The sequence below is a fragment of the Corylus avellana genome, chromosome 1 (assembly GCF_965113065.1).
Source record: "Corylus avellana chromosome 1, dhCorAvel1.hap1.2, whole genome shotgun sequence".
NCBI lineage: Eukaryota > Viridiplantae > Streptophyta > Magnoliopsida > Fagales > Betulaceae > Corylus > Corylus avellana.
In genome coordinates this window covers 27,241,363-27,261,920 of record NC_142490.1, presented here as the reverse complement: position 1 = coordinate 27,261,920, position 20,558 = coordinate 27,241,363, and the positions used below count along the sequence as shown (strand labels likewise).

Below are 20,558 nucleotides of genomic sequence, written 5' to 3'. Positions count from 1 at the left end.
ACACGTTTATATAAACGTGTTACGTGTCGAACACCCAAACCCAAACACAACACGTTTTCTTAACAAGTAACACGATACAACACGTGTAACCCGTTTAGATAAACTTGTTGTTTCAGGTTGACCCGACCCATAAACATATTAAATTTAGTTGTTACCCGACTTGACAGTGAAGTAATTTTAATTTTTATAAGTTAAAAAAATTATTAAAAAGGAAATTTTTATGAGTTAAAAAAAGAAGAAGAAGACAGATATTTCTTTTCTTTTCTTTTCTTTTTTGTAACAAACCTGCTTCATAGAAAAAGAACACCCAAAAACAAACACCCTCACTAGGAGGGAAGAGAAGGAGGTGGATCCTTGCCACTACAAATAGGAATAGGAAGAGGAGGGGAAACTAAGTAGGGAATGCAGCCCGAAATAACTCTTGCCACAGCCCTATATGCAACATGATGAATACAGAAGTTTGCACTTTTGTAAACTTTCTGAACCTCCCACAGGAAGGAGACCAGGAGAATAGAAAGAAATTACATGCTCAATATGCTAATCTAAGACTATAGTAGGACGCTATAAAGAAGAGATATTACAATAGAAGAGTCTCCTTCTAAAATGAAATTCTCTAGTTTTAAAGAAACTGCCAAAGAAGCAGCCAGAAGGGCTGCTTGAGCTTCACCAAACATGGGATCACAGGGAGGCCTAACTTGTGAGAAAGCCTTGACAATGTTGCCTTTGGAATTTCTGCAGACAGCTGCTTGGACAGAGAAGAGGTCTCTGACGGCTGAGTCAAAATTGATCTTAAAAGTTAAAACTGCCTGCTGAGGGAGGAGACCAAAATTCTCTTACTGGAGTGGAGATAGAAAACCAGGCTGCAAAATGTTCCAAAGAGATCCGTTTGATATTTTCAGCAAGCTTGGATGCATCAGGAATAACTCCATTATGTACAGCTTGATTTCTGGAAAACCAGAGCATATCACAAAGCACCACAGCATAAATCTTTAGTCCAGTTTTATTAACTCCATTTCTTTTAGACTTTTAGTACTTGTGGATTCTGTTGCTCTTTGTTTTCTGCAAAATAAATGTGTATGTTTAGGAAGTCTTGTTGGTCGCCCAACTCATAAAAATAACTCATAATTTGAAATTCGAATATAAATTATTTTTATTTACAATTATTGTAAATAAAAAGATTGAAAGTAAAATTTATAATAAATGTCATTATATGTTTTAAATTTTTTTTCTTTTATGGAAAGTAGAAACACCATTTAATCTTTTAATTTTCCTTTAGTTATTTTTTGGGGGATAAGATTTGACCCTAGCTAATTAAGATCTAGAAACAACCACATTATTTTAAAAAAAATTATTCTTTTTTCTTTAATTGTTTTATTAAGTTGCAAGCTATGTAAATTGATTTAGATAAATTCATTTTAAATTAAAAGAGTGGGAAGGAGATCATTAAATAACTGAATTTTAAACTACCTCCCCAATAACATCCAATAAAATTCATTTATTCTGTCACCACCTTGCCCTATGGCAATAAAATAATTACTCGGTTTTCACTAAGATCCTTATTAAATAATTGTTTTGTTTTAATTTTTCAATTTTTGCCCAAGATTTTATTAACAAAATAAATTAAATCTAAAGAAAAGAGGGTGAGAGTCTAACATTAACAGTTTCAATGCTAAATTTTTTTCAATGAATATATTATTATATTATTCAATGAATTGCATTAAGTACTAAATAAAATATTAATTATGAAATAATTTTTATTTATTTTATTTGAAATAGAAATAGTTTTCAATAAATTTGGAATGGGGCAAAATTTTTCCCAATATAATCTTTTTTCCGTATGAGCGCCAAGGAATAGCAGTTAAGAAATGACAGATTTTGAAGTTGTCCACTAACACGAGAACTTGACCACTACGACAAGCAAATCAAATTAAACGAACTTCACTCTAATGTCTAATAGAAGAGGTACCCGACCCGACCGATAAATGATGCGCAATGGACATTCGTTCTTACTGCCTCGAAAATCAAATTAAAGAGGAGCTCCATTCCAATGTCGCGCAAATGAAGATCGGTTCATTCCGTCTCCGCGGCAAACGCAAAATGGGAAGAAGAACAAAAAAAGTTATCTTCATAGAGCTCTAATAACATAAAAAGCGCTGGCTCGTGACAGCTTTCATTTCCTAGTCTCAATGACTTTGTTTTCTTGGCCTCAAGTGATTAAGAGAGATCTCCAACATGGACTCAGGTCTACGGTAACTGATGCCTTTAAATTTTTCTCGCTTTGTTTTTTGTTTTTTCCAATTTTTTATTATTGTCTTGGCATTGTTGCAGAGATTGATTACTGAGAAAATCTTAGAATCTGTTACTATTTTTCGTTTTGGTTTTCGCCAGTGAACCCAAGTTTCTTTCATAGTGAGATAGCGTAGAATTACGACAGGTGTCTTGAACTCATCATTTTACATCTTTTAAAAAAAAAAAAAATTCCGAGAAATTAATGTTTAAATTTCTAGGTTAGTAGAACGCCAATAAATCACTCTTAAAAATATTTTTTTTTACAAAAAAATGTAAAAGATAACACTTGTCACCTATTGAAGTAATAAATACTTGTGTGTTTGATTTAATCTAGTCATGTTTCTCTTGAAGATCAAAGTTCTTGGTATTTAAATTTTACGCAATAGATCCCAACAATACATTGCATAAGAAATAAAAAAATCTATACATCTTCACGTATGGATTCATTATTTTAAATTAGATGCCACTTGGTATCAAAAAAGAAAATAGATATCATAAAATTGAAGGAAGATGATGTTGTGGGATACCTTGTATACGTATCCAAAACCACCTTCTCCAATCTTATCTGCAGCATTCTCCAATCTTATTTACAGCATCAAATTAGTTAGTGGCTCCTTTGATTTGCCTATAGGTGAAAAAACCAATTTGTAGATCTAATCCTCTCAGCTGTGTCAAAAGGAATGCAAAGATGAGGCTAAGATGTCACATTAATCTTATAAAAGATATGATTAATTTTTTAATCAATATTGTTGTGTCTATTGACTACTTAGAAGATGCCAGATAGAATGTGACCAAACAAAGAAAGTGAGAAAATACCATACTGCAGTTGGTCAGCCACATAAACCCCAACTCAATGACCTCAAGTCATCCATCTCTCAAGTAAATATGCCTTCATTTAGATTTTATGAAAAAGCAATGATCTCATATTTCTGCATGATTTGGTCATATGATTTATAATTATGATTGAAAAAGCCCAAGAAACCAACCATGAGGACAGATTCTTATGCTCTACAATCCTGCAACAGTATAATTGCTTTCATGGTCTACTTTGGACTGTCGATTTTTCTTCAAGAGAAAAATGCAAAATAATCCCCTTCGTACTCTATGTTACCAATAGTGGTTGCACTTCAACCATACTTTATATGCAATGAATACCGATCTACCCAGGAACAAAAACAATGTATTTTAATGAAATAAGATATAAGCAAACATTATAGAGCAAAATGGAAGTTAACAACTGTCTTGTTTCATTTACTCGGTTGCCAAGAAAAAGATGAAGTAGGTTTTTTTTTTTCATTTATGAAAGAAAATATCGAAAGGAAGACCAGACAACATAATTAAAGCATACACCTCATAATTTGAATAAGGTAATATAGTTTAGCTTTTGATCATAGATACGTCTACTGGCACTTGCCGTGGAATATTCTTTATTTTTAAAGCACTCCTTCCAGCCTCACTAAAACCATTTTTTAGTTATTTTGATAAGACAATCTAACTAAAATGGCCAAAATGTCCACTTTTCAACCCCACTATTTTAACCAAAAAAAAAAAAAAATTAGTAAGGTAAACATTACTCACCAAATTTAAAAATTATCATTCACTCACCTATTGATTAAACTCATTTCTCTCTCTTTCTTTTTGCTTTTTGTTTCTCTCTCTTCCTTTAATGGTTAAAAATAAAAAATAAACAAATCTTTGAAAAAAATTATTTAAATGAAATAGTGAAAATAGATTATTAAAATAATGAGGCTGCTGGAGTACTCTAAAAAAGTAAGTTGTCAAAATAACCAAAAGTGTACTTTTGGTTATTTTGGTGAGTAAAATTTGGTAAGACTACTAAGAATGCTCTGAAAATATATATTAAGGTAACACAGCTGAAAGTGCCAACTTGGGCCAACACAACTTAATTAGTGTTGTACAAGGAAGACGTGTGAACTTAGCAAAATTATAATGAAAAAAGGAAATGCTTCACCAAACAATAAATATATAAATTGGTTCTTCTCATAGGTATGGACTCTCTTTTTGGGTTTCTTTGTAAAAAATATAAATTTTTTGGCTTGTTTTGTTGGGTTTTTACCGATCTTGTGTAAAAATTGTATAATTTTTACAATTTTTCGAAAACATCCCGATCTTGTTTTCGGAAAAACAAGATCCGTCCTTGAATGCCAAATATTTAGTCCTTATTCTGATTTCCCATAGACTCTGCTTGGTAAATTTTCTGAGTAAAGGAGAGAATCGTATCTCCATTCTAATCATGGAATAGTGGATGTTAATTCGCATTGGATGAAGAAGAATTGGACTTGAACCTTTGATGCATTTTTACTGCAATACATTGAGGATCCTTTTCTCCCTAGGATTCTTACATGTCGTGTAAACCAATAAACTACTTGTGTAAATTGGGTTTCTGTTTCATTTTATTAAAATATCTATGCTTTCTTCTTCTGAGTAGTGAGTAGACTGAGGTATATTTTCATTTTATTAAAATACCCAGTTACCGGACCAGATAACCGGAGTCCCAGTTCCAGTTCCGGTTGCGCAAACCAAGAACCGGATACCCCGATTTCAGTCCCCGGTTTTGGCCAAAAACTAAAAAACCGGATCGGGTTAACACCCCCAAGAATAACTATTTCACTCATTTTTTAGAAGAATAGCTACTCTAGCGTGTATGAAATTAATCATTCCAATGAGAATAACTATTCCCAAGAATAAACCTCTACCAAACAAAAGAATGATTTCATTCCAGTGGTCTATTTCGCAAACCAAACAAGCCCAATTAGCAATTTAACCTGTCAATTCATGCTAAGACCACCAAATTTCCATAACCAACAAAATTACTTGTCAACATAACAATGGGAAAAAAAAAATCCCTCTGCTCTTTTCTTACAGGAGTCACGTGGTGCAATAAGTAAATCTTATGCCGGTAGCAAAATCAGTTAAAGATAGGTGTGTTAACTTATTCTCTTAAAGGCGCAAAGCATTATAAGGTTTACAAGAGCAAGTAGCTAAATGCTGACTTAAATGCATGTTAAGAAAATAATGTCAAATTAATACTTTAGTAAATGCAGAAACGTTTGGTCAAAATCTCTTAAATAGTATCATGATGATAATAAAATTTTCTTAATTATAAAAATTTCCTCGTTGCACAAATGTACTTAATTAAGATAAAGAAATAGTTTCATGAACATGCTCCCTATAGATCTCCTAAACCCACATTTCGGCTTCCTATTCCTTGCTCGTAACCTGAAAACAAAACATAGTATTCATTTGCTGTAACACTTTTGAAACTACAAGCTACCGCATATCTCCCCACACACTCCTCAATCTTCTCAACCACTCAACCACTCGCCTATCCCACATTAACAATATACCTCTTGATGCCACTTTCGAACCCAAATACACCCGATCAATATGACTACACCCCCACACACAATGAACCACCTTCCTATCAATCACCTCCATTTTTGTCTCTCGCAAACAGACCATCTCAGCTTTCCACTCCCTTAATCCCCCCCTAATTTGCATTCTTTTCTCGATCTCATTCATAACTCGCACATTTAGTGAGATTATTTTTGGGTTGATAGATAACCTTTACCATCCCTCCCTTTTCCTGACATCCAAGATGATTGACCTCCTTTCCCGTCATAACTTACTAAGCATTCCAACTGCTTTAACTCGCGGCGGCCTCTATTTCCAGACTTTTCACTTACATCAAGAACCGTCTCCACCCCTCTCACATCTCTTTTAGCTTCAATTGCAGAGAACAGGACCATCATTTCCTCCTCACGGCCATCACAGGATAATCCCATAGCCTAGCAAAATTCTTTCACTCTCTCTATCACCCATTCTGTAGATATTGGTGGATTCCTTTCCTGCTCCCCCACAATCGCCAAAGGATGAATGTCTAGCATCACACTTCCTTCCCTTTCATCTGCTGCATATAACACCATTGATGTTTCCTTCTCACCCTCACCCACATTCCTTTGTCCCTACACATCAGTATCCCCCTCCCCAATATTTGCTGAGATATCTCCACCATCAACATTCCTTATAACCCCCGTTTGACCACTGATGACCAACACATGGATCTTACCTCATCCTTCGGTTAAGAGTGCTTCTCCATGGCATCCGTGGTGGACATGGCTGCATCATAATTCTTTGTCATGGGCTGCTGAAAACCCACTGAGGCATCTACGACGTGTTCTGTGTGGATATCATCCTTCTCAGAGGTCATAGCGGCACTTGTGGAACTAACTGCCGCGTTCTCTGTGGTCATGGGTTGCACAGTACCCTCTGAAACTACTCCAGCAGGTTCTATGGATAGATTTTCATCCATATCGGCCCTATCTGCGCAAAGCCCACCCTGCCCAGGTATCACCGATCTGACCTCCTCCTTCTCGGCGAGTCTGGAGGCACTCGTGGAGCTGGCTGCCACATTCGCCGTGATCAAGGGTTGTGCGATATCCTCTGAACCTCCTCCGGCAGGTTCTGTGGGGTGATCTTCACCCATTTCGGCCATGTCTATACAGAGCCCACCCTGCCCAGCTGCCTCCGCCACCCTGGAGCTTCCTGCCTCCGCCTCTACGTGCTGCAGAAGACAGTCGCTGGGCCTCCCCATTGCTCTGTTGAGTTGATCGGCATGGTCTGGTCCAAAATCAATGAATTTCAGCTCCGGCACCCTACTCCGGCTAGTCTCCGGAAAACTAAGCCTTGTTCCTAATAGCGGTTGATCGAACCTCAAGTATTGGTCACAATTGATCCCATTACATAATTTAAGCCCAAATTCAACTGGGTATGTTATCCAATAGTAACTTCTTTTTACTAATTATCGTAATCAGCAATATTGTTCATAACAATGCAACTGGAATCTCAAAATAAGGTAGTGAAGCAACATTCCATAAGTCTTCTACGTTGTATACTTTAATGGCTAAACCCCATTATAACTTCCAACTCATTAGCAAAAAAATTTCAACTAGTGACCACATAATCCCTAATTAGAATCTTAAGGAAATTGCCTATTGCTTGTCCTTAACCACAATTAACATCCCTCACCAAAACAATTTAAATTTAAAAGTTTATCATCTCGTTGTCTGACACTCAAATATTCAAGAGGAAAAATAATATTCTACCTCAACATAAGTCTTGCAGCAACAACACATACTATTTGAAACCTCAAGTAATGACCGCATATCTTTTATAGTGTAGTCATTTTATTTTCCCAACTTCACACATCTTATCTCTCGTCAACTTAAGGGGACAATGCATCATGCGGCCATACTGTACCTACTTTATTTGTGTTTACTTAGTTTTAAATTCAGCAATTACTCCCAAGAACTACTACACTGTACCGTCAAGCCTCAACTGGATTCATACTTAAACATCATGTATGATTAATTCATATTATATCTAAGATTCTCATTCGTTTGCCAAGATCTAATATTTAAATGTTCGTATAGTTTCTCACTCATGGTGTTTTGAACTCCCAGGTTCTATTCCAACCACTACACTTGTTGCCTTGGTACATGGTCGATAATCTCAAGTTCTTAGACCAGTTTATTATCAAACACTTATGTACCTCCATAATCATACTAACCTCGATCATCCCGCAATCCTTATGGTCATAAATATATATTTCTCTAATGATCTTAATCAATCTTCAGCATCTTAATTTTCCTCCTACCACAAGACTTTCCAGAAACTAAAATTGAATATTCTTCCTATTGCTAAAATTTCCGATAATATAATTTTTTTTTTTTTTACATTGCATGATACCTATGAGGGAACAACCGACTAATTAAATCTCATCACCTAATTTGTTGGTACAACAATATGATCTTTTAAATCTGGGGTACCCAAAACTGCATGTGTTGGACGAATCTTTGTTAATCGTGTCTCAACATGATCTCCATGTCCATTCTCCTTAATCACTAATTTAACAAAAGCTTAGTTTTGAATTTTTATCTCCTTATTGACTGAAACTAAAGCGACATTGGCGTAAGATCAAATCTGAATTTCAAATTATTCTCTGGATGGCCAAAACTTGAAAGCAACAAAACTGAATCATAATCTTCTCACCATGCTAATTTAGGCAAACCTTTCCTCATAAACCAGATTATAGTAATGCTGTAATAATGTCTAAAATCTTCCATGTAGTTTCAATATTGATAGGTTCCAAATCCCAAATTACCTGGAAATCCATGCCCTAGCCAAGAAGATGCATTCTATCTAAACTTAATTTATGCTCTTAGAGGAACTTTTTTTTTTTTTTGATAAGTAACAGACTTTATTAAAAGCGTAAGGTGCCCCAAAGTACACTGGAGGTATACAAGGAGGATCACCTAACTAGAAAGGGAAAAACGTACAAAGAAATCATCATAGCTAATTGAAACCGGAAAAACAAACGCTACAGTCTAAAGATACAGAGTATGGAAACAATAGGATAAAATGTCCTCGAAAGACCTCTCCACATCCTCTAAGCACCTATTATTTCTCTCACTCCATAGACACCAAAAAAAGCAAGTAGGCACCATCTTCCAGACTACAACACTCCCCGTAAGGCTTAGAGGAACTAAGCCTTAGTCTTTGAAAAAGAGTTCGTCGTACCTTAGGTGTTTCGCCAAACTCCATTTCAGTAAATGGTCCAAAGTAGTCTTCTTATTATGAATCCAACTTTACCTAAATACTGTATTAATCAAATGCCACTAAACAAAACAATTCCATCAATAAATTAAGAACATCTATTCTGTAAATCCAAAAGTCAAGGTTTAACTACTCCTGAGAACTTATTAATCGACTAAAGCCAAAATAAAAATCAACAATCTACACTAGTTTTAAAAATCTTATCAATTACAAAGAATACCTTAACAATTCCTATCCTCGGTAACTTAAAAACAAAACTCAATAAGATGCCTCGAGATAACTATAATTGCTTTTCAATAAAAGTCTATAGTAATAAGAGTACAACAATGTTTTTTCTCTCCAAAGATTATAACCCCCATTCTTATCTCTTTATACAATAGCAAAAATAATTTCATTAACGTCACAACTCCATCCTTTCTTTAAATTACGATTTCCTAAATCTCCAAGAGTAAGAGCGAGGTATTGAATCACATAACTTTATAAATCCAATTTCCTTAGAACTCTAGATCTTGTTTGAGACCTCAAAATCATTAACCCCTCTAATCTTAAGATGTAATATTTCAACTCTAATCATTGTACCTTAGTATCTCCATTCTTAATTATCTAACAAACTAAGAATATCATGAAGTTCTTAAATGGCACTGTAGCGAGCAAATAACGCCCACATCCTGTTTTATTGATAATCTGCCACAAATAATCAATCATAATTATTTCCACTTTCCTATTTCCCAACCAATCCAACACGTGTCATTCTAAAATCATGTCCTAAAGCTTATGTCCTTATAGACTCCCACTTCTATAACCTCTTATTAAAACTTAACAACTTCTATGTCTCCAATTGAAACGTCCTACCATTGGCCATTCCACCATAGAACACATGGTTCTTCAACCAAAAAGAAAAGACAACCATTTGATTCAAAACCCATCAAGGAATCCTTACTAAATACTTATTAACCATATGTAAAACTTGATAGAAGACCAACATATCATGATTCTCACTTATAAATCCACATGGATAAGAAATGATTAATTCGACATCCATTTTCTACAACATAAGCATCAAATTTTAATCCTAAAAGTAAAGCTGTCCAGAATATACCAATATATATGGCCAAATAAGTAATTTCAAAATACAGCAACCTTAGTAACCAACTAGGAATGTTAAAACCACAATAGATCACTTTAACACTTCAAGAGTACATAAATAAGTACACACCTTCCAGGTATAGACAATTTACACCTTTAGAGTAGCTTACGAGTATCATCTTCCAGCAAGTGTTAATTCACAACAAGCTGCTCCGCTTGTCATAAATGTGAACAACCAGCCCTTCAATAAATTTCCATGTCCTTTCCTTACACCCAAAAATTAAAGAAATCTCCAAACATTTAAATTGCTTTTCCATCTTTAATTTATTCACACTTCCTAAGAACCAAACATTCCAACTTCACAATTCCATTTAGTATTGAAACCATAGAACTTAAATCATAATCGGTCAAACCCAAATCAACCATCAAAACAATCTTAATCAATTTCAACATGAGAACCACATTCCCTTAAATCTGGCCGAAACAACAACTAAAATCAGTTCCACAGCCAAACCGAGAACCTCCAAAAGTTACACAAAACTTCCAACACCCAATCTGAAACAGGGAGAAAACTCAACAAGATCCAGCTACAAATTTCAAACCCATACTCGGTCCATGCTCAAACCATGAAATCTGTCAAATACCTAACAAAATATATTTACCCATTCGTTAGAAATTTTTAACTTCAAACTTAGAACTAATATAATCATCGACGACAAGACCCACAAAAGTTACTTCTAAAAACGCATGGAAAATCACCCAAATAAACCACCACGTCCGGTCACCCAAAACAACCACAAGCAAACCCAAAACCAAGCTCTTAACAAAACTAAAACCCATCCACTTAACCCACTAACAAGATTTTTGTGCTTATAAACAATGGGTATAACGAAAATAGGAAGAAAAGCTAGAGATTTTTACCTTCTTACAATCCATGGCCAAAACCCCGCTAGCATTCTTCTTCTCGGCCGATGTGCATCTCGGTCTCTCTCTCAATCTCTCTCAGTCGAAACTCTTTCTCTATCTCACTCGACTCATGTTCTCTCTCTCTCTCATCATTTTATTTTCCCAACTTCAGTCACCTTATCTCTTGTCAACTTAAGGGATCAATGCATCATGCGGCCATACTGTACCTACTTTATTTGTGTTTACTTAGTTTTAAATTCAGCTATTACACCCAAGTACTAGTACACTGTACCGTCAAGCCTCAACTGGAATCATACTTAAACATCATGTACGATTAATTCAAATTATATCTAAGATTCTCATGTATCCTGATACACGAGCACCTTGTTTGCCAAGATCTAATATTTAAATGTTCGTAAAGTTTCTCACTCGTGATGTTTTGAACTCCCCGGTTCTATTCCAAACACTACACTCGTTGCCTTGGTACATGGTTGATAATCTCAAGTTCTTAGACCAGTTTATTATCAAAAACTTAAGTACCTCCATAATCATACTAACCTCGATCATCCCGCAATCCATATGGTCATAAATATATATTTCTCTAATGATCTTAATCAATCTTCAGCATCTTAATTTTCTTCCTACCACAAGACTTTCCCAAAACTAAAATTAAATATTCTTCCTATTGCTGAAATTTCCGATAATATAACCTTTTTTTTTTTTACATTGCACGACACCTATGAGGGAACGACCGACTTAATAAATCTCAACACCTAATTTGTTGGTACAACAATATGATCTTTTAAATCTGGGGTACCCGAAACTGTATGTGTTTGCTGAATCTTTGTTAATCGTGTCTGAACATGATCTCAATATCCATTCTCCTACCAAACTTGGCGTTTCATAATCAATCACATAGCTTGACCCCTTAATCACAAATTTAACAAAAGCTTGGTTTTGAGTTTTTATCTCCTTATTGCCTGAAACTAAAGAGACATTGGCTTAAGATCAAATATGAGCTTCAAATTATTCACTGGATGGCCAAAACTTGAAAGCAACAAAACTGAATCATAATCTTCCCACCATGCTAATTTAGGTAAATCTTTCCTTATAAACCAAACTATAGTAATGCTGTAATCATGTCTAAAATCTGCCATGTAGTTCCAATCTTGATAGGTTCCAAATCCCAAATTACTTGGAAATCCATGCCCTAGCCAAGAACATGCATTCTCTCTAAACTTGAATTTATGCTTTTAGAGGAACTAAGCCTTAGTCCTTGAAAAAGAGTTAGTAGTACCTTAGGTGTTTCGCTACACTCCATTTCAGTAAATGGTCCAAAGTAGTCCTATTATTATGAATCCAACTTTACCTAAATATTGTATTCATCAAATGCCACTAAACAAAACAATTCCATCAATCAATTAAGCACATCTATTCCGTAAATCCAAAAATCAAGGCTTAACCACTTCTGAGAACTTATTAATCGACTAAAACCAAAATAAAGATCAGCAATCCACACTAGTTTATAAAATCTTATCAATTCCAAAGATAAAATCCCTTAACAATTCCTATCCTCGGTAATTTAAAAACAAAACTCAATGAGAGGCCTCGAGATAATTATAATCCCTTTTCAATAAAAGTCTATAGTAATAAGAGTACCACAATGTCTCTTCTCTCCAAAGATTATAACCCCCATTCTTATCTATTTATACACTAGCAAAAATAATTTCATTAACGTCACAAATCCATCCTTTGTTAAAATTACAATTTCCTTCATCTCCAAGAGTAAGAGCGGGGTATTGAATCACATAACTTTATAAATCCAATTTCATTAGAACTCTCGATCTTGTTTGAGACCTCAAAATCATTAACCCCTCTAATCTTAAGATGCAATATTTCAACTCTAATCATTGTACCTTAGTATCTCCTTTCTTGATTATCTAACAAACTAAGAATATCATGAAGTTCTTAAATGGCACCGTAGTGAGCAAGTAACGCCCACATCCTGCTTTATTGATAGTCTGCCACAAATGATCAATCATAATTTGTTCCACTTTCTTATTTCCCAACCAATCGAACGCGTGTCGTTCTAAAATCATGTCCTAAAGCTTATGTCCATATATACTCCCAGTTCTATAACCTTATCACTCTTATTTAAACTTGACAATTTCTATGTCTCCACTTGAAACGCCCTGCCATTGGCCATTCCGCCATAGACCACATGGTTGTTCAACCTAAAAGAAAACACAACCATTTGATTGAAAACAAGTCAAGGAATCCTTACTAAATACTTATTAACCATATGTGAAACTTGATAGAAGACCAACACATCATGATTCTGACTTATAAATCCACATGGATAACAAATGATTAATTCAACATCCATTTTCTACAACATAAGCATTAAATTTTAACCCTAAAAGTAAAGCTGTCCAGAATATACCCATATGGCCATACAAGTAATTTCAAAATACAGCAACCTTAGTAACCAAGTAAGAATGGTAAAACCACAATAGATCACTCTAACACTTAAAGTGTACATAAATGAGTACACAGCTTCCAAGTATAGACATACACCTTAGAGTAGCTTACGAGTATCATCTTCCAGCAAGAATTAATTCACAACATGCTGCTCCGCTTGTCATAGATGTGAACAATCGGCCCTTTAATAACTTTTCAAGTCCTTTCCTTACACCCAAAAATTCCAGAAATCTCCAAACATTTAAATTGCTTGTCCATCTTTAATTTATTCACACTTCCTAAAAACCAAACATTCCAACGTCACAATTCCTTTTAGTATTGAAACCATAGAACTTAAATCATAATCGGTCAAACCCAAATCAACCATCAAAACAATCTTAATCAATTTCAACATGAAAACCACATTCCCTTAAATCTGGCCAAAACAACTAAAATCAGTTCCACAGCCAAACCAAGAACCTCCAAAACTTACACAAAATTACCAACACCCAATCTGAAACAGGGAGAAAACTCAAGAAGATCCAGCTACAAATTTCAATCCCATACTCGGTCCATGCTCAAACCAAGAAATCTGTCAAATACCTAACAAAATATATTTACGCATTCGTTAGAAATCTTTAACTTCAAACTTGGAACTCATATAATCACATGGAAAATCACCCAAATAAACCACCACGTCCGGCCACCCAAAACAACCACAAGCAGACCCAAAAAAAAGCTCTTAACAAAACTCAAACCCATCATCCAGTTAAACCCACTAACAGATTTTCGTGCTTATAAACAATAGGGGTAACAAAAATAGGAAGAAAAGCTAGAGATTTTACCTTCTTGCAATCCATGGCCTAAACCCCTCCAGGATTCTGCTTCTTCTCGGTCTCTGTCTTAATCTCTCTCTCAATCGCAACTCTTTCTCTTTCTCTGCCAGCTCATGTTCTCTGTCTCTATCAAATCATTCAACCTCGATCCATGTTTATAAAATTTTCTAGGTAACTTTAATAGTGACAGACTGCAAACCACAACTTATCAATCAATTGCCCAAGTACAAATATTGTCTTGCACTTTGAATTTATGCTCCGAAGAAAAGTAAGCCTTGTCCCTGATAGGGGTTGATCGGAGCTCAAGTCTTTGGTCACACTTGATCCCATTAAATAATTTACGCCAAAATTCAACTCGGTATCTTATCCAATAATAACTTCTTTTTACTAATTATCCAAATCAGCAATATTGTTCATAACTATGCAACTGTAATCTCAAAATAAGGTAGTGCAGTAACATTCCTTAAGTCTTCTACGGTGTATACTTTAATGGCTAAACCCCATAATCCTTAATTAGAATCTTAAGGAAATTGCATATTGCTTGTCCTTGATCACAATTAACATCTCTCACCAAAACAAATTAAATTTAAAAGTTTTATCATCTCATTGTCCGACGCTCAAGCATTCATGAGGAAAAATAATATTCTACCTCAACATAAGTCTCGCAGCAACAACACATACTATTTGAAACCTCAAGTAATGACCGCATATCTTTTATAGAGTAGTCATTTTATTTTTCCAACTTCACTCATCTTATCTCTTGTCAACTTAAGGAGTCAATGCATCATGCGGCCATATTGTACCTGCTTTATTTGTTTTTACTTAGTTTTACATTCAGCTATCACTCCCAAGTATACCGTCAAGCCTCAACTGGAATCATACTTACGCATCATGTATGATTAGTTCATATTATAATCCAAAATAACGATCAACAATCCACACTAGTTTATAAAATCTTATCAATTCCAAAGATAAAATCCCTTAACAATTCCTATCCTCAGTAATTTAAAAACAAAACTCAATAAGATGCCTCGAGATAATTATAATCCCTTTTCAATAAAAGTCTATAGTAATAAGAGTACCACAATGTTTCTTCTCTCCAAAGATTATAACCGCCATTCTTATAGCAAAAATAATTTCATTAACGTCACAATTACATCCTATCTTTAAATTACGATTTCCTTAAATCTCCCAGAGTAAGAGTGGGAAATTGAATCACATAACTTTATAAAATTCAATTTCATTAGAACTCTCAATCTTGTTTGAGACCTCAAAATCATTAACCCCTCTAATTTTAAGATGCAATATTTCAACTCTAATCATTGTACCTTAGTATCTACATTCTTAATTATCTAACAAACTAAGAATATCACGAAGTTCTTAAATGGCACTGTTTTGAGCAAGTAACGCGCACATCCTGCTTTATTCATAATCTGCCACATATGATCGATCATAATTTGTTCCACTTTCCTATTTCCCAACCAATAGAGAACATGTGTCGTTCTAAAATCATGTCCTAAAGCTTATGTCCTTAGGGTCTCTAAACCTCTAATGTTTCCTACGGTCCTTGGCAAGTCAACCATATAGTCAACTTTGCTCAGATACCACTTTATCAACCATACAGTCAACATTCCTCAAGTCTTCTACGTTGTATTCTTTAATGACCAAACCCCATTATAGCTTCCAACTCATCAGCAAAAAAATTTCAACTAGTGACCACATAATCCTTAATTAGAATCTTGAAGGAAATTGCCTATTGCTTGTCCTTAACCACAATTAACATCTCTCACCAAAACAGTTTAAATTTAAAAGTTTTTATCATCTCATTCTCTGACACTCAAGTATTCATGAGGAAAAATAATATTCTACCTCAACATAAATCTCACAGCAACAACACATACTATTTGAAACCTCAAGTAATGACTGCATCTTTTATAGTGTAGTTATTTTATTTTCCCAACTTCACTAGTTTATTATCAAAAACTTATGTACCTCCATAATCATACTAACCTCGATCATCCCGCAATCCTTATGGTCATAAATATATATTTCCCTTAATCAATCTTCAGCATCTTAATTTTCCTCATTACCACAAGACTTTCCAAAAACTATAATTCAATATTCTTCCTATTGCTAAAATTTCCGATAATATAATTTTTTTTTTACATTGCACGAGACCTCTGAGGGAACGACCGACTTATTAAATCTCATCACCTAATTTGTTGGTACAACAATATGATCTTTTAAATCTGGGGTACCCAAAACTGCATGTGTTTGATGAATCTTTGTTAACCGTGTCTCAACATAATCCCCACATCCATTCTCCTACCGAACTTGGCTTTTCATAATCAATCCTATAGCTTGGTCCCTTAATCACTAATTTAACAACAGCTTAGTTTTGAATTTTTATCTCCTTATTGACTGAAACTAAAGTGTCATTGGCTTAAGATCAAATCTGAGCTTCAAATTATTCTCTGGATGGACAAAACTTGAAAGCAACAAAACTGAATCATAATCTTCTCACCATGCTAATTTAGGTAAATCTTTTCTTATAAACCTTCCATGTAGTTCCAATATTGATAGGTTCCAAACCCCAAATTACCTGGAAATCCATGTCCTAGGCAATAAGATGCATTCTCTCTAAACTTGAATTTTTAGTTTGTAGTTTTATACAATATTACAAGGAAAGCACTATTGACATTGTTCACTCAACCTTGTATGCGAAAGTTACATTGTTCACCTATATAATCTTAACTGATGTCTCCACACTACCTTGTTCAGACCTCTGACAGGTCACAACAAAATGGGGGAAACTAATGGATATTATATAATTTTTTTTGGCACAGTATATAATTATATGTTGACCACATTTTTCTTGTTGTGTCTGATTATAGACAACCAGGTTTGAGTTGGTAAGTGGGAGCAATTATAATCATACGTTAAGTTCACATTATCTGCAGATAAAGGTCCTCCATTGAAAGAAACTACAGTACTCAGCCGACACCAGCAAGAAAAATGTAAAAAGATCTATCAAAGCAAAACTAAATTCATTCAGTAATACACAAATAATCACATAATATCAAACAAAACAGTAGCTAACTTTAAATAACAGGATTAATATAGTGAGACAGCTAAGACTGAATTTTAAGATGATCAATTACATGCTCCACCTGTATGCAAACAACAATTTCTGAGCTTCCTAACAGGACAAATGAATTTGAAGATGATTTATGAATGAATGTCACATTTATCTATAAGTTGTGACGTATCAAGAACAGATAGTGATAACAGTACAAACTAAATTATTCCAATGCATATTATCAAGAACGGATAGTGATAAGAAAAACAAAAGGTTTCACTTTTCAAATTTTCTGGATCAAACGGATCAAACAAAATCCAGATAATCTTATCGACTTGTAAAATAAAAATTATCTCATTTACGAATAATTAAAAAAATTCAAACAAAAACCCCGTTTTCTGCAATTTCCTACTCACTTTTGATTTCAGATGAGGTTAAATCACCACATTTTTCCCTGTTTTGAAGATTATTCATCATAATCTCAAACTTCAACTTTTAAACTGTTAAGAACTTGAAGTTGATGGCCGTAAAACAACAAAAAAAATAAAAATTACAAAAATGAAAGTACTCACACGATAATTCTTCGTGGAACGCGGACGAAACCAGACGACGATTTGATCAGAGAGAAACTTCTTGAGAGATGAAGAGAAATAACAGAGAGAGAATTCTAGAGAGAGAGAGAGAGAGAATTCTGGAGAGGGGAGGAGGCATTAGAGAGAGAAAGAGAGAGAGAGAGACTGACGATTCGAATTCCACAGATTAATTGAAACTAAATATATATTGGGGCTTCTATTTTGAATTTTGGCTGCTTCTCTTTTTTTCCCACCTGCTAGCTAGTTCGGTATTTGTTCTCTATTTATTTCGTTTTTAATAATTTATCCCTCTTTCGCCGAGCACTTAAAGTTCATTTAATTGCATTTAAGGACAAAAGGACAAAAGCAGAACATCATAGTGCTCGGTTTTCTCCTGCATAATCTGGAATGTCATCTTTTTGAATAAACTATAAAATATTTGGTCAATAAATTATATTCATACTTTACGTGGATATGTTTAATTTTTTTTTTTTTTTTTACATTTTTACACTAGAAAAGAAAAAAGAAATTCGAACTAATAATTTTCACTTTATGAGACGTAGTTCATAGTCGATAGAGCTACTCCTTGAGGACTAGACATGTATAAGTTGAATTGTCATTTGTCATTTTCTCAAAATTAATCTCTATAAACACTAAAAATTAATAATATATCTCCTACATATTATTTTTATTTCAAACTAATGAATTCCATGATTTCGTATAAAACCAACATAATATTGTAAACAAAAAAGTACATATTTCCTAACAATAAAAATAATCCAATCATCCATAAATTTCAAATACCCAAATTTAATAACATCACATTAATAATAATAAATTAATGTAGAAAAATCACATTTTCAAGCCTCTCAAATAAATGTTTTTTACCGAACACTTATTTTTGTTTGACATAGCTTTTTTATAATCTCAAACAAGCTCTTAAAATTGGTCACACATTCACGAAACTATAACTGCAATTCAATGCTGCTCTACTAACTTTTTCATAGGCTAAATTGATATCTAAAATAAGGATTTGGCTTACATACTGTTATTAAAATAACAGCATGTATGTTGTAGTTTAATCAACGGTCAAGATTGAATTTTTCAAAATCTCTTTTCATTTTCTCTCTCCTATTAAATGCTTATAAAAGTAAGTGAACTTTAAAATTTAATCTTGACCGTTGATTTAACTACAGCATACATGCTGTTATTTTAATAACAGCATGTAAGCCGGATCCCTAAAATAATTAAGGCTTCACCTCAACACATGTTTATATTTTACTCCAAGAGTTTAACTATCTTGTAAAGTATTGTGCTATAAAAGTGAGTAGTAATTCTTGTGTCATATAAATGTAAAATCATGTTTTATCTTAAAAGATGTTTGAATAATTGAATGTTACATTTTTTGTATTGCACTTCAATACTCTATATTTTAAAAATGCTATCAAATATTTTAAATATTCAATGTCTTAAAAAGTCTTAGTGTTCGTTTGTGTTTGCGATTTCAAAATGTACAATTTGAAAAAAATGATTTTTAAAAATGCAATTAAGCATTCAGTAAAACCATGAGTTGGCCATTAAAATCGTAGTTTAACTTATAAAATGCATAAAAATTCGATTTAACTTTTAAATCAATTTTTTAAAAATTCGGTGGTTGGCCAGTTATAACGAGCCGAATTTACACCCCTACATGTTGCCATGTTGGTACTTTGATGGGCTATTTTAGTACCTTTTGAGCATTATAAGGTTATATTGTAAACAACCGTTAGTTTGAGTGCTTTTTTTATATTTTTCTCTATAAATCAAGATACATTCTTTGAAAAATGGGGCAAATAGGTACCATTTAGTTGTCAAAATGTAGATTGGTTTCATTTGTAACAAGATATATTCTGACAAAGGGTAGCCTACCTATTCATTTAGCTTTCACTTTTAAGTTGAAAGATATATATATACCAGGAATATACTTTGAGTGTGATTTACCTAAAATAAAAGCAAAAAGAACCTGTTTCTGATAAGCATTCCGGACAGCATCCATCAGCCAAGAATCTACTATGATTTACCTAAAGTAAAAACAGAAGAAACCCGTTTTTGGTGAGCACTCTGGATAGCACTCAGTCAATCCAACCTGGACTCCAATACTTCCAAACTCTTCTCCAACCTATTTAAGGATCTCTTATCAAAAGGGCATTATACCTAAGAAACCTAATTTTGGTTTGAAACAATTTGACTTTAGAAGGAGACCACTAATCCATCGACTTTGATCATTTATATAAACAAATTCAAATGTTTCCTATATTATTCAATTGACTTGGAGAAAATGAGAAGATCATCAATGTAAACTATAGAAAAGTGACTAAATGGATTGAATATTTCATTCATTACATATATATAAAATCCTGTCTATATATTGTGCACATGCATGTGCATGGAACAATGTAATTGGAGGCTTTATGAATGCTTTTTTCTCATGTAATATTATTAGTTTCCTTTGAAATTTCTTTGATCTTGAACTTACATGGATTTAAATAATGGAATTAATTTGTTTTTCTAATTTATAATGGAATTAATTTATATGTACGTGTTGGGGGACATAGCTCAACCGAGTCACGCCACAAGTAATCCAAATTTCCTCTTTGGTTTCTCTTGATCTGATTTTTTGGTGTTGTTTATTTGCTCTTATCTCACTTTTTAACA

General features: G+C 33.8%; 1 long non-coding RNA gene across 1 annotated transcript; it reads right to left on the bottom strand.

The window, feature by feature from the left end:
• Positions 1-353: 353 nt before the first annotated feature.
• Positions 354-18,096, bottom strand: LOC132172572 (uncharacterized). Its single transcript, XR_009439159.2, has 3 exons — positions 17,865-18,096; positions 2,817-2,955; positions 354-1,059 (listed from the first exon to the last, which is right to left on the bottom strand). It is a non-coding gene; the product is annotated as an uncharacterized LOC132172572 (long non-coding RNA).
• Between the last annotated feature and the right edge of the window lie 2,462 nt (positions 18,097-20,558).